This window comes from Odontesthes bonariensis, chromosome 5 (assembly GCF_027942865.1).
Source record: "Odontesthes bonariensis isolate fOdoBon6 chromosome 5, fOdoBon6.hap1, whole genome shotgun sequence".
NCBI lineage: Eukaryota > Metazoa > Chordata > Actinopteri > Atheriniformes > Atherinopsidae > Odontesthes > Odontesthes bonariensis.
The window spans coordinates 12468826-12482702 of record NC_134510.1 but is presented as its reverse complement, the minus strand read 5'-3'; the positions used below and the strand labels follow the sequence as shown (position 1 = coordinate 12482702).

Genomic DNA, 13877 nt, shown 5'->3' with positions numbered 1-13877 from the left:
CATGCCTCGTCAATATTCCCCTTCAACACGAACACAACGCAGACCCACATATTCGCTGGAATGATGCCTGGGCCCGCCGACAGTGTCGTCAAATATTCCTTTTAGTAGTCAGGATGGCCGAGCGGTCTAAGGCGCTGCGTTAAGGTCGCAGTCTCCCCTGGAGGCGTGGGTTCAAATCCCACTTCTGACATTGCAGACTTCTCCTAGAGAACCATTTTCACTGGCAAGGCAACCCAAGTTTACTCCTTGCTTAGCAATACCATGTCGTATTGCTATTCTGCCACTGCATCATCTTGTTTAAAGAATATTGTAGCCGCCTTACCTCCGAAGAGTTCTTGCTTCCAAATGCTATGCCTACTTTTTGTTTGCCTCAGGAGCCCTGTTAAACAACAGCCAAGACACTTGTTGCATGAGAATCTTCTGACCACTGCTCAACAAGCTGTGTTGTCACAACCTTCTACAGTGCTTTGGGCAGGACAGAATCATTAGCAAAAGGCACATTGTTGATTATAAGGTCTTGGTTTGCACTTAACACCATAGTAAACGGGAAAGGGCTTTTGACCGAAGAAACCTGGCATCATGTTAGGCTATTTGAAGGGGGCTATTGACATTTAGGCCGAAGATGGGTGAGAGTATCAAAACAATCATCACTTGGTGGCAGGCAGCTGATAAAAGACCAAGCTCTCCCCGTCGGGGAATCGAACCCCGATCATCCGCGTGACAGGCGGAGATACTGTCCATTATACTAACGAGGAATTTCTGTGTGCCTGACACAGTCGTCAGACGAAAAGACAACTATCGCCAAGGAGTGAAATAAGATTTTGGTGTCCCGTTTCAAGGTGCAGGAAAATTGCTATCACAGTCCCATTACTCAGAAGGAGAGTCTTCCATGAAGCTGCATGCCTCGTCAATATTCCCCTTCAACACGAACACAACGCAGACCCACATATTCGCTGGAATGATGCCTGGGCCCGCCGACAGTGTCATCCAATATTCCTTTTCGTAGTCAGGATGGCCGAGCGGTCTAAGGCGCTGCGTTCAGGTCGCAGTCTCACCTGGAGGCGTGGGTTCAAATCCCACTTCTGACATTGCAGACTTCTCCTAGAGAAACATTTTCACTGGCAATGCAACCCAAGTTTACTCCTTGCTTAGCAATACCATGTCGTATTGCTATTCTGCCACTGCATCATCTTGTTTAAAGATTATTGTGGCCGCTTTACTTCCGAAGAGTTCTTGCTTCCAAATGCTATGCCTACTATTTGTGTGCCTCAGGAGCCCTGTTAAACAACAGCCAAGACACTTGTTGCATGAGAATCTTCTGACCACTGCTCAACAAGCTGTGTTGTCACAACCTTCTACAGTGCTTTGGGCAGGACAGAATCATTAGCAAAAGGCACATTGTTGATTATAAGATCTTGGTTTGCACTTAACACCATAGTAAACGGGAAAGGGCTTTTGACCAAAGCAACCTGGCCTCATGTTAGGCTATTTGAAGGGGGCTATTGACATTTAGGCCGAAGATGGGTGAGAGTATCAAAGCAATCATCACTTGGTGGCAGGCAGCTGATAAAAGACCAAGCTCTCCCCGTCGGGGAATCGAACCCCCATCTTCCGCGTGACAGGCGGAGATACTGTCCATTATACTAACGAGGAATTTCTGTGTGCCTGACACAGTCGTCAGACGAAAAGACAACTATCGCCAAGGAGTGAAATAAGATTTTGGTGTCCCCTTTCAAGGTGCAGGAAAATTGCTATCACAGTCCCATTACTCAGAAGGAGAGTCTTCCATGAAGCTGCATGCCTCGTCAATATTCTACTTCAACACGAACACAACGCAGACCCACATATTCGCTGGAATGATGCCTGGGCCCGCCGACAGTGTCGTCAAATATTCCTTTTAGTAGTCAGGATGGCCGAGCGGTCTAAGGCGCTGCGTTAAGGTCGCAGTCTCCCTTGGAGGCGTGGGTTCAAATCCCACTTCTGACATTGCAGACTTCTCCTAGAGAACCATATTCACTGGCAAGGCAACCCAAGTTTACTCCTTGCTTAGCAATACCATGTCGTATTGCTATTCTGCCACTGCATCATCTTGTTTAAAGATTATTGTGGCCGCTTTACCTCCGAAGAGTTCTTGCTTCCAAATGCTATGCCTACTTTTTGTTTGCCTCAGGAGCCCTGTTAAACAACAGCCAAGACACTTGTTGCATGAGAATCTTCTGACCACTGCTCAACAAGCTGTGTTGTCACAACCTTCTACAGTGCTTTGGGCAGGACAGAATCATTAGCAAAAGGCACATTGTTGATTATAAGGTCTTGGTTTGCACTTAACACCATAGTAAACGGGAAAGGGCTTTTGACCGAAGAAACCTGGCCTCATGTTAGGCTATTTGAAGGGGGCTATTGACATTTAGGCCGAAGATGGGTGAGAGTATCAAAGCAATCATCACTTGGTGGCAGGCAGCTGATAAAAGACCAAGCTCTCCCCGTCGGGGAATCGAACCCCGATCTTCCGCGTGACAGGCGGCGATACTGTCCATTATACTAAAGAGGAATTTCTGTGTGCCTGACACAGTCGTCAGACGAAAAGACAACTATCGCCAAGGAGTGAAATAAGATTTTGGTGTCCCGTTTCAAGGTGCAGGAAAATTGCTATCACAGTCCCATTACTCAGAAGGAGAGTCTTCCATGAAGCTGCATGCCTCGTCAATATTCCCCTTCAACACGAACACAACGCAGACCCACATATTCGCTGGAATGATGCCTGGGCCCGCCGACAGTGTCGTCCAATATTCCTTTTACTAGTCAGGATGGCCGAGCGGTCTAAGGCGCTGCGTTCAGGTCGCAGTCTACCCTGGAGGCGTGGGTTCAAATCCCACTTCTGACATTGCAGACTTCTCCTAGAGAAACATTTTCACTGGCAAGGCAACCCAAATTTACTCCTTGCTTAGCAATACCATGTCGTATTGCTATTCTGCCACTGCATCATCTTGTTTAAAGATTATTGTGGCCGCTTTACTTCCGAACAGTTTTTGCTTCCAAATGCTATGCCTACTTTTTGTTTGCCTCAGGAGCCCTGTTAAACAACAGCCAAGACACTTGTTGCATGAGAATCTTCTGACCACTGCTCAACAAGCTGTGTTGTCACAACCTTCTACAGTGCTTTGGGCAGGACAGAATCATTAGCAAAAGGCACATTGTTGATTATAAGGTCTTGGTTTGCACTTAACACCATAGTAAACGGGAAAGGGCTTTTGACCGAAGAAACCTGGCATCATGTTAGGCTATTTGAAGGGGGCTATTGACATTTAGGCCGAAGATGGGTGAGAGTATCAAAACAATCATCACTTGGTGGCAGGCAGCTGATAAAAGACCAAGCTCTCCCCGTCGGGGAATCGAACCCCGATCATCCGCGTGACAGGCGGAGATACTGTCCATTATACTAACGAGGAATTTCTGTGTGCCTGACACAGTCGTCAGACGAAAAGACAACTATCGCCAAGGAGTGAAATAAGATTTTGGTGTCCCGTTTCAAGGTGCAGGAAAATTGCTATCACAGTCCCATTACTCAGAAGGAGAGTCTTCCATGAAGCTGCATGCCTCGTCAATATTCCCCTTCAACACGAACACAACGCAGACCCACATATTCGCTGGAATGATGCCTGGGCCCGCCGACAGTGTCATCCAATATTCCTTTTCGTAGTCAGGATGGCCGAGCGGTCTAAGGCGCTGCGTTCAGGTCGCAGTCTCACCTGGAGGCGTGGGTTCAAATCCCACTTCTGACATTGCAGACTTCTCCTAGAGAAACATTTTCACTGGCAATGCAACCCAAGTTTACTCCTTGCTTAGCAATACCATGTCGTATTGCTATTCTGCCACTGCATCATCTTGTTTAAAGATTATTGTGGCCGCTTTACTTCCGAAGAGTTCTTGCTTCCAAATGCTATGCCTACTATTTGTGTGCCTCAGGAGCCCTGTTAAACAACAGCCAAGACACTTGTTGCATGAGAATCTTCTGACCACTGCTCAACAAGCTGTGTTGTCACAACCTTCTACAGTGCTTTGGGCAGGACAGAATCATTAGCAAAAGGCACATTGTTGATTATAAGATCTTGGTTTGCACTTAACACCATAGTAAACGGGAAAGGGCTTTTGACCAAAGCAACCTGGCCTCATGTTAGGCTATTTGAAGGGGGCTATTGACATTTAGGCCGAAGATGGGTGAGAGTATCAAAGCAATCATCACTTGGTGGCAGGCAGCTGATAAAAGACCAAGCTCTCCCCGTCGGGGAATCGAACCCCCATCTTCCGCGTGACAGGCGGAGATACTGTCCATTATACTAACGAGGAATTTCTGTGTGCCTGACACAGTCGTCAGACGAAAAGACAACTATCGCCAAGGAGTGAAATAAGATTTTGGTGTCCCCTTTCAAGGTGCAGGAAAATTGCTATCACAGTCCCATTACTCAGAAGGAGAGTCTTCCATGAAGCTGCATGCCTCGTCAATATTCTACTTCAACACGAACACAACGCAGACCCACATATTCGCTGGAATGATGCCTGGGCCCGCCGACAGTGTCGTCAAATATTCCTTTTAGTAGTCAGGATGGCCGAGCGGTCTAAGGCGCTGCGTTAAGGTCGCAGTCTCCCTTGGAGGCGTGGGTTCAAATCCCACTTCTGACATTGCAGACTTCTCCTAGAGAACCATATTCACTGGCAAGGCAACCCAAGTTTACTCCTTGCTTAGCAATACCATGTCGTATTGCTATTCTGCCACTGCATCATCTTGTTTAAAGATTATTGTGGCCGCTTTACCTCCGAAGAGTTCTTGCTTCCAAATGCTATGCCTACTTTTTGTTTGCCTCAGGAGCCCTGTTAAACAACAGCCAAGACACTTGTTGCATGAGAATCTTCTGACCACTGCTCAACAAGCTGTGTTGTCACAACCTTCTACAGTGCTTTGGGCAGGACAGAATCATTAGCAAAAGGCACATTGTTGATTATAAGGTCTTGGTTTGCACTTAACACCATAGTAAACGGGAAAGGGCTTTTGACCGAAGAAACCTGGCCTCATGTTAGGCTATTTGAAGGGGGCTATTGACATTTAGGCCGAAGATGGGTGAGAGTATCAAAGCAATCATCACTTGGTGGCAGGCAGCTGATAAAAGACCAAGCTCTCCCCGTCGGGGAATCGAACCCCGATCTTCCGCGTGACAGGCGGCGATACTGTCCATTATACTAAAGAGGAATTTCTGTGTGCCTGACACAGTCGTCAGACGAAAAGACAACTATCGCCAAGGAGTGAAATAAGATTTTGGTGTCCCGTTTCAAGGTGCAGGAAAATTGCTATCACAGTCCCATTACTCAGAAGGAGAGTCTTCCATGAAGCTGCATGCCTCGTCAATATTCCCCTTCAACACGAACACAACGCAGACCCACATATTCGCTGGAATGATGCCTGGGCCCGCCGACAGTGTCGTCCAATATTCCTTTTACTAGTCAGGATGGCCGAGCGGTCTAAGGCGCTGCGTTCAGGTCGCAGTCTACCCTGGAGGCGTGGGTTCAAATCCCACTTCTGACATTGCAGACTTCTCCTAGAGAAACATTTTCACTGGCAAGGCAACCCAAATTTACTCCTTGCTTAGCAATACCATGTCGTATTGCTATTCTGCCACTGCATCATCTTGTTTAAAGATTATTGTGGCCGCTTTACTTCCGAACAGTTTTTGCTTCCAAATGCTATGCCTACTTTTTGTTTGCCTCAGGAGCCCTGTTAAACAACAGCCAAGACACTTGTTGCATGAGAATCTTCTGACCACTGCTCAACAAGCTGTGTTGTCACAACCTTCTACAGTGCTTTGGGCAGGACAGAATCATTAGCAAAAGGCACATTGTTGATTATAAGGTCTTGGTTTGCACTTAACACCATAGTAAACGGGAAAGGGCTTTTGACCAAAGCAACCTGGCCTCATGTTAGGCTATTTGAAGGGGGCTATTGACAGTTAGGCCGAAGATGGGTGAGAGTATCAAAACAATCATCACTTGGTGGCAGGCAGCTGATAAAAGACCAAGCTCTCCCCGTCGTGGAATCGAACCCCGATCTTCCGCGTGACAGGCGGAGATACTGTCCATTATACTAACGAGGAATTTCTGTGTCTGACACAGTCGTCAGACGAAAAGACAACTATCGCCAAGGAGTGAAATAAGATTTTGGTGTCCCGTTTCAAGGTGCAGGAAAATTGCTATCACAGTCCCATTACTCAGAAGGAGAGTCTTCCATGAAGCTGCATGCCTCGTCAATATTCTACTTCAACACGAACACAACGCAGACCCACATATTCGCTGGAATGATGCCTGGGCCCGCCGACAGTGTCGTCAAATATTCCTTTTAGTAGTCAGGATGGCCGAGCGGTCTAAGGCGCTGCGTTAAGGTCGCAGTCTCCCTTGGAGGCGTGGGTTCAAATCCCACTTCTGACATTGCAGACTTCTCCTAGAGAACCATATTCACTGGCAAGGCAACCCAAGTTTACTCCTTGCTTAGCAATACCATGTCGTATTGCTATTCTGCCACTGCATCATCTTGTTTAAAGATTATTGTGGCCGCTTTACCTCCGAAGAGTTCTTGCTTCCAAATGCTATGCCTACTTTTTGTTTGCCTCAGGAGCCCTGTTAAACAACAGCCAAGACACTTGTTGCATGAGAATCTTCTGACCACTGCTCAACAAGCTGTGTTGTCACAACCTTCTACAGTGCTTTGGGCAGGACAGAATCATTAGCAAAAGGCACATTGTTGATTATAAGGTCTTGGTTTGCACTTAACACCATAGTAAACGGGAAAGGGCTTTTGACCGAAGAAACCTGGCCTCATGTTAGGCTATTTGAAGGGGGCTATTGACATTTAGGCCGAAGATGGGTGAGAGTATCAAAGCAATCATCACTTGGTGGCAGGCAGCTGATAAAAGACCAAGCTCTCCCCGTCGGGGAATCGAACTCCTATCTTCCGCGTGACAGGCGGCGATACTGTCCATTATACTAAAGAGGAATTTCTGTGTGCCTGACACAGTCGTCAGACGAAAAGACAACTATCGCCAAGGAGTGAAATAAGATTTTGGTGTCCCGTTTCAAGGTGCAGGAAAATTGCTATCACAGTCCCATTACTCAGAAGGAGAGTCTTCCATGAAGCTGCATGCCTCGTCAATATTCCCCTTCAACACGAACACAACGCAGACCCACATATTCGCTGGAATGATGCCTGGGCCCGCCGACAGTGTCGTCCAATATTCCTTTTACTAGTCAGGATGGCCGAGCGGTCTAAGGCGCTGCGTTCAGGTCGCAGTCTACCCTGGAGGCGTGGGTTCAAATCCCACTTCTGTCATTGCAGACTTCTCCTAGAGAAACATTTTCACTGGCAAGGCAACCCAAATTTACTCCTTGCTTAGCAATACCATGTCGTATTGCTATTCTGCCACTGCATCATCTTGTTTAAAGATTATTGTGGCCGCTTTACTTCCGAACAGTTTTTGCTTCCAAATGCTATGCCTACTTTTTGTTTGCCTCAGGAGCCCTGTTAAACAACAGCCAAGACACTTGTTGCATGAGAATCTTCTGACCACTGCTCAACAAGCTGTGTTGTCACAACCTTCTACAGTGCTTTGGGCAGGACAGAATCATTAGCAAAAGGCACATTGTTGATTATAAGGTCTTGGTTTGCACTTAACACCATAGTAAACGGGAAAGGGCTTTTGACCAAAGCAACCTGGCCTCATGTTAGGCTATTTGAAGGGGGCTATTGACAGTTAGGCCGAAGATGGGTGAGAGTATCAAAACAATCATCACTTGGTGGCAGGCAGCTGATAAAAGACCAAGCTCTCCCCGTCGTGGAATCGAACCCCGATCTTCCGCGTGACAGGCGGAGATACTGTCCATTATACTAACGAGGAATTTCTGTGTCTGACACAGTCGTCAGACGAAAAGACAACTATCGCCAAGGAGTGAAATAAGATTTTGGTGTCCCGTTTCAAGGTGCAGGAAAATTGCTATCACAGTCCCATTACTCAGAAGGAGAGTCTTCCATGAAGCTGCATGCCTCGTCAATATTCCCCTTCAACACAAACACAACGCAGACCCACATATTCGCTGGAATGATGCCTGGGCCCGCCGACAGTGTCGTCAAATATTCCTTTTCATAGTCAGGATGGCCGAGCGGTCTAAGGCGCTGCGTTAAGGTGGCAGTCTCCCCTGGAGGCGTGGGTTCAAATCCCACTTCTGACATTGCAGACTTCTCCTAGAGAAACATTTTCACTGGCAAGGCAACCCAAGTTTACTCCTTGCTTAGCAATACCATGTCGTATTGCTATTCTGCCACTGCATCATCTTGTTTAAAGATTATTGTGGCCGCTTTACCTCCGAAGAGTTCTTGCTTCCAAATGCTATGCCTACTCTTTGTTTGCCTCAGGAGCCCTGTTACACAACAGCCAAGACACTTGTTGCATGAGAATCTTCTGACCACTGCTCAACAAGCTGTGTTGTCACAACCTTCTACAGTGCTTTGGGCAGGACAGAATCATTAGCAAAAGGCACATTGTTGATTATAAGGTCTTGGTTTGCACGTAACACCATAGTAAACGGGAAAGGGCTTTTGACCAAAGCAACCTGGCCTCATGTTAGGCTATTTGAAGGGGGCTATTGACATTTAGGCCGAAGATTTGTGAGAGTATCAAAACAATCATCACTTGGTGGCAGGCAGCTGATAAAAGACCAAGCTCTCCCCGTCGGGGAATCGAACCCCAATCTTCCACGTGACAGGCAGAGATACTGTCCATTATACTAACAAGGAATTTCTGTGTGCCTGACACAGTCGTCAGACGAAAAGACAACTATCGCCAAGGAGTGAAATAAGATTTTGGTGTCCCGTTTCAAGGTGCAGGAAAATTGCTATCACAGTCCCATTACTCAGAAGGAGAGTCTTCCATGAAGCTGCATGCCTCGTCAATATTCCCCTTCAACACGAACACAACGCAGACCCACATATTCGCTGGAATGATGCCTGGGCCCGCCGACAGTGTCGTCCAATATTCCTTTTATTAGTCAGGATGGCCGAGCAGTCTAAGGAGCTGCGTTCAGGTCGCAGTCTCCCCTGGAGGCGTGGGTTCAAATCCCACTTCTGACATTGCAGACTTCTCCTAGAGAAACATTTTCACTGGCAAGGCAACCCAAGTTTACTCCTTGCTTAGCAATACCATGTCGTATTGCTATTCTGCCACTGCATCATCTTGTTTAAAGATTATTGTGGCCGCTTTACCTCCGAAGAGTTCTTGCTTCCAAATGCTATGCCTACTTTTTGTTTGCCTCAGGAGCCCTGTTAAACAACAGCCAAGACACTTGTTGCATGAGAATCTTCTGACCACTGCTCAACAAGCTGTGTTGTCACAACCTTCTACAGTGCTTTGGGCAGGACAGAATCATTAGCAAAAGCACATTGTTGATTATAAGGTCTTGGTTTGCACTTAACACCATAGTAAACGGGAAAGGGCTTTTGACCAAAGCAACCTGGCCTCATGTTAGGCTATTTGAAGGGGGCTATTGACATTTAGGCCGAAGATGGGTGAGAGTATCAAAACAATCATCACTTGGTGGCAGGCAGCTGATAAAAGACCAAGCTCTCCCCGTCGGGGAATCGAACCCCGATTTTCCGCGTGACAGGCGGAGATACTGTCCATTATACTAACGAGGAATTTCTGTGTACCTGACACAGTCGTCAGACGAAAAGACAACTATCGCCAAGGAGTGAAATAAGATTTTGGTGTCCCGTTTCAAGGTGCAGGAAAATTGCTATCACAGTCCCATTACTCAGAAGGAGAGTCTTCCATGAAGCTGCATGCCTCGTCAATATTCCCCTTCAACACGAACACAACGCAGACCCACATATTCGCTGGAATGATGCCTGGGCCCGCCGACAGTGTCGTCCAATATTCCTTTTAGTAGTCAGGATGGCCGAGCGGTCTAAGGCGCTGCGTTCAGGTCGCAGTCTCCCCTGGAGGCGTGGGTTCAAATCCCACTTCTGACATTGCAGACTTCTCCTAGAGAAACATTTTCACTGGCAAGGCAACCCAAGTTTACTCCTTGCTTAGCAATACCATGTCGTATTGCTATTCTGCCACTGCATCATCTTGTTTAAAGATTATTGTGGCCGCTTTACCTCCGAAGAGTTCTTGCTTCCAAATGCTATGCCTACTTTTTGTTTGCCTCAGGAGCCCTGTTAAACAACAGCCAAGACACTTGTTGCATGAGAATCTTCTGACCACTGCTCAACAAGCTGTGTTGTCACAACCTTCTACAGTGCTTTGGGCAGGACAGAATCATTAGCAAAAGGCACATTGTTGATTATAAGGTCTTGGTTTGCACTTAACACCATAGTAAACGGGAAAGGGCTTTTGACCGAAGAAACCTGGCCTCATGTTAGGCTATTTGAAGGGGGCTATTGACATTTAGGCCGAAGATGGGTGAGAGTATCAAAGCAATCATCACTTGGTGGCAGGCAGCTGATAAAAGACCAAGCTCTCCCCGTCGGGGAATCAAACCCCGATCTTCCGCGTGACAGGCGGAGATACTGTCCATTATACTAACGAGGAATTTCTGTGTGACTGACACAGTCGTCAGACGAAAAGACAACTATCGCCAAGGAGTGAAATAAGATTTTGGTGTCCCCTTTCAAGGTGCAGGAAAATTGCTATCGCAGTCCCATCACTCAGAAGGAGAGTCTTCCATGAAGCTGCATGCCTCGTCAATATTCCCCTTCAACACGAACACAACGCAGACCCACATATTCGCTGGAATGATGCCTGGGCCCGCCGACAGTGTCGTCCAATATTCCTTTTACTAGTCAGGATGGCCGAGCGGTCTAAGGCGCTGCGTTCAGGTCGCAGTCTACCCTGGAGGCGTGGGTTCAAATCCCACTTCTGTCATTGCAGACTTCTCCTAGAGAAACATTTTCACTGGCAAGGCAACCCAAATTTACTCCTTGCTTAGCAATACCATGTCGTATTGCTATTCTGCCACTGCATCATCTTGTTTAAAGATTATTGTGGCCGCTTTACTTCCGAACAGTTTTTGCTTCCAAATGCTATGCCTACTTTTTGTTTGCCTCAGGAGCCCTGTTAAACAACAGCCAAGACACTTGTTGCATGAGAATCTTCTGACCACTGCTCAACAAGCTGTGTTGTCACAACCTTCTACAGTGCTTTGGGCAGGACAGAATCATTAGCAAAAGGCACATTGTTGATTATAAGGTCTTGGTTTGCACTTAACACCATAGTAAACGGGAAAGGGCTTTTGACCAAAGCAACCTGGCCTCATGTTAGGCTATTTGAAGGGGGCTATTGACAGTTAGGCCGAAGATGGGTGAGAGTATCAAAACAATCATCACTTGGTGGCAGGCAGCTGATAAAAGACCAAGCTCTCCCCGTCGTGGAATCGAACCCCGATCTTCCGCGTGACAGGCGGAGATACTGTCCATTATACTAACGAGGAATTTCTGTGTCTGACACAGTCGTCAGACGAAAAGACAACTATCGCCAAGGAGTGAAATAAGATTTTGGTGTCCCGTTTCAAGGTGCAGGAAAATTGCTATCACAGTCCCATTACTCAGAAGGAGAGTCTTCCATGAAGCTGCATGCCTCGTCAATATTCCCCTTCAACACAAACACAACGCAGACCCACATATTCGCTGGAATGATGCCTGGGCCCGCCGACAGTGTCGTCAAATATTCCTTTTCATAGTCAGGATGGCCGAGCGGTCTAAGGCGCTGCGTTAAGGTGGCAGTCTCCCCTGGAGGCGTGGGTTCAAATCCCACTTCTGACATTGCAGACTTCTCCTAGAGAAACATTTTCACTGGCAAGGCAACCCAAGTTTACTCCTTGCTTAGCAATACCATGTCGTATTGCTATTCTGCCACTGCATCATCTTGTTTAAAGATTATTGTGGCCGCTTTACCTCCGAAGAGTTCTTGCTTCCAAATGCTATGCCTACTCTTTGTTTGCCTCAGGAGCCCTGTTACACAACAGCCAAGACACTTGTTGCATGAGAATCTTCTGACCACTGCTCAACAAGCTGTGTTGTCACAACCTTCTACAGTGCTTTGGGCAGGACAGAATCATTAGCAAAAGGCACATTGTTGATTATAAGGTCTTGGTTTGCACGTAACACCATAGTAAACGGGAAAGGGCTTTTGACCAAAGCAACCTGGCCTCATGTTAGGCTATTTGAAGGGGGCTATTGACATTTAGGCCGAAGATTTGTGAGAGTATCAAAACAATCATCACTTGGTGGCAGGCAGCTGATAAAAGACCAAGCTCTCCCCGTCGGGGAATCAAACCCCGATCTTCCGCGTGACAGGCGGAGATACTGTCCATTATACTAACGAGGAATTTCTGTGTGACTGACACAGTCGTCAGACGAAAAGACAACTATCGCCAAGGAGTGAAATAAGATTTTGGTGTCCCCTTTCAAGGTGCAGGAAAATTGCTATCGCAGTCCCATCACTCAGAAGGAGAGTCTTCCATGAAGCTGCATGCCTCGTCAATATTCCCCTTCAACACAAACACAACGCAGACCCACATATTCGCTGGAATGATGCCTGGGCCCGCCGACAGTGTCGTCCAATATTCCTTTTATTAGTCAGGATGGCCGAGCGGTCTAAGGAGCTGCGTTCAGGTCGCAGTCTCCCCTGGAGGCGTGGGTTCAAATCCCACTTCTGACATTGCAGACTTCTCCTAGAGAAACATTTTCACTGGCAAGGCAACCCAAGTTTACTCCTTGCTTAGCAATACCATGTCGTATTGCTATTCTGCCACTGCATCATCTTGTTTAAAGATTATTGTGGCCGCTTTACCTCCGAAGAGTTCTTGCTTCCAAATGCTATGCCTACTTTTTGTTTGCCTCAGGAGCCCTGTTAAACAACAGCCAAGACACTTGTTGCATGAGAATCTTCTGACCACTGCTCAACAAGCTGTGTTGTCACAACCTTCTACAGTGCTTTGGGCAGGACAGAATCATTAGCAAAAGCACATTGTTGATTATAAGGTCTTGGTTTGCACTTAACACCATAGTAAACGGGAAAGGGCTTTTGACCAAAGCAACCTGGCCTCATGTTAGGCTATTTGAAGGGGGCTATTGACATTTAGGCCGAAGATGGGTGAGAGTATCAAAACAATCATCACTTGGTGGCAGGCAGCTGATAAAAGACCAAGCTCTCCCCGTCGGGGAATCGAACCCCGATTTTCCGCGTGACAGGCGGAGATACTGTCCATTATACTAACGAGGAATTTCTGTGTGCCTGACACAGTCGTCAGACGAAAAGACAACTATCGCCAAGGAGTGAAATAAGATTTTGGTGTCCCGTTTCAAGGTGCAGGAAAATTGCTATCACAGTCCCATTACTCAGAAGGAGAGTCTTCCATGAAGCTGCATGCCTCGTCAATATTCCCCTTCAACACGAACACAACGCAGACCCACATATTCGCTGGAATGATGCCTGGGCCCGCCGACAGTGTCGTCCAATATTCCTTTTAGTAGTCAGGATGGCCGAGCGGTCTAAGGCGCTGCGTTCAGGTCGCAGTCTCCCCTGGAGGCGTGGGTTCAAATCCCACTTCTGACATTGCAGACTTCTCCTAGAGAAACATTTTCACTGGCAAGGCAACCCAAGTTTACTCCTTGCTTAGCAATACCATGTCGTATTGCTATTCTGCCACTGCATCATCTTGTTTAAAGATTATTGTGGCCGCTTTACCTCCGAAGAGTTCTTGCTTCCAAATGCTATGCCTACTTTTTGTTTGCCTCAGGAGCCCTGTTAAACAACAGCCAAGACACTTGTTGCATGAGA

General features: G+C 47.1%; 6 non-coding genes across 6 annotated transcripts; all 6 read left to right on the top strand.

Moving 5' to 3' along the window:
• The first annotated feature begins 107 nt into the window (after window positions 1-107).
• Window positions 108-190, top strand: trnal-aag (transfer RNA leucine (anticodon AAG)). Its single transcript has one exon. It is a non-coding gene; the product is annotated as a tRNA-Leu (tRNA).
• Window positions 191-1903: 1713 nt separating this feature from the next.
• trnal-aag (transfer RNA leucine (anticodon AAG)) lies at window positions 1904-1986 on the top strand. The gene has a single exon. It is a non-coding gene; the product is annotated as a tRNA-Leu (tRNA).
• Window positions 1987-4597: 2611 nt separating this feature from the next.
• Window positions 4598-4680, top strand: trnal-aag (transfer RNA leucine (anticodon AAG)). The gene has a single exon. It is a non-coding gene; the product is annotated as a tRNA-Leu (tRNA).
• A 1711-nt stretch (window positions 4681-6391) lies between these two features.
• Window positions 6392-6474, top strand: trnal-aag (transfer RNA leucine (anticodon AAG)). The gene has a single exon. It is a non-coding gene; the product is annotated as a tRNA-Leu (tRNA).
• A 3506-nt stretch (window positions 6475-9980) lies between these two features.
• On the top strand, window positions 9981-10063 carry trnal-cag (transfer RNA leucine (anticodon CAG)). Its single transcript has one exon. It is a non-coding gene; the product is annotated as a tRNA-Leu (tRNA).
• A 3506-nt stretch (window positions 10064-13569) lies between these two features.
• Window positions 13570-13652, top strand: trnal-cag (transfer RNA leucine (anticodon CAG)). Its single transcript has one exon. It is a non-coding gene; the product is annotated as a tRNA-Leu (tRNA).
• The last annotated feature ends 225 nt before the right edge of the window (window positions 13653-13877 follow it).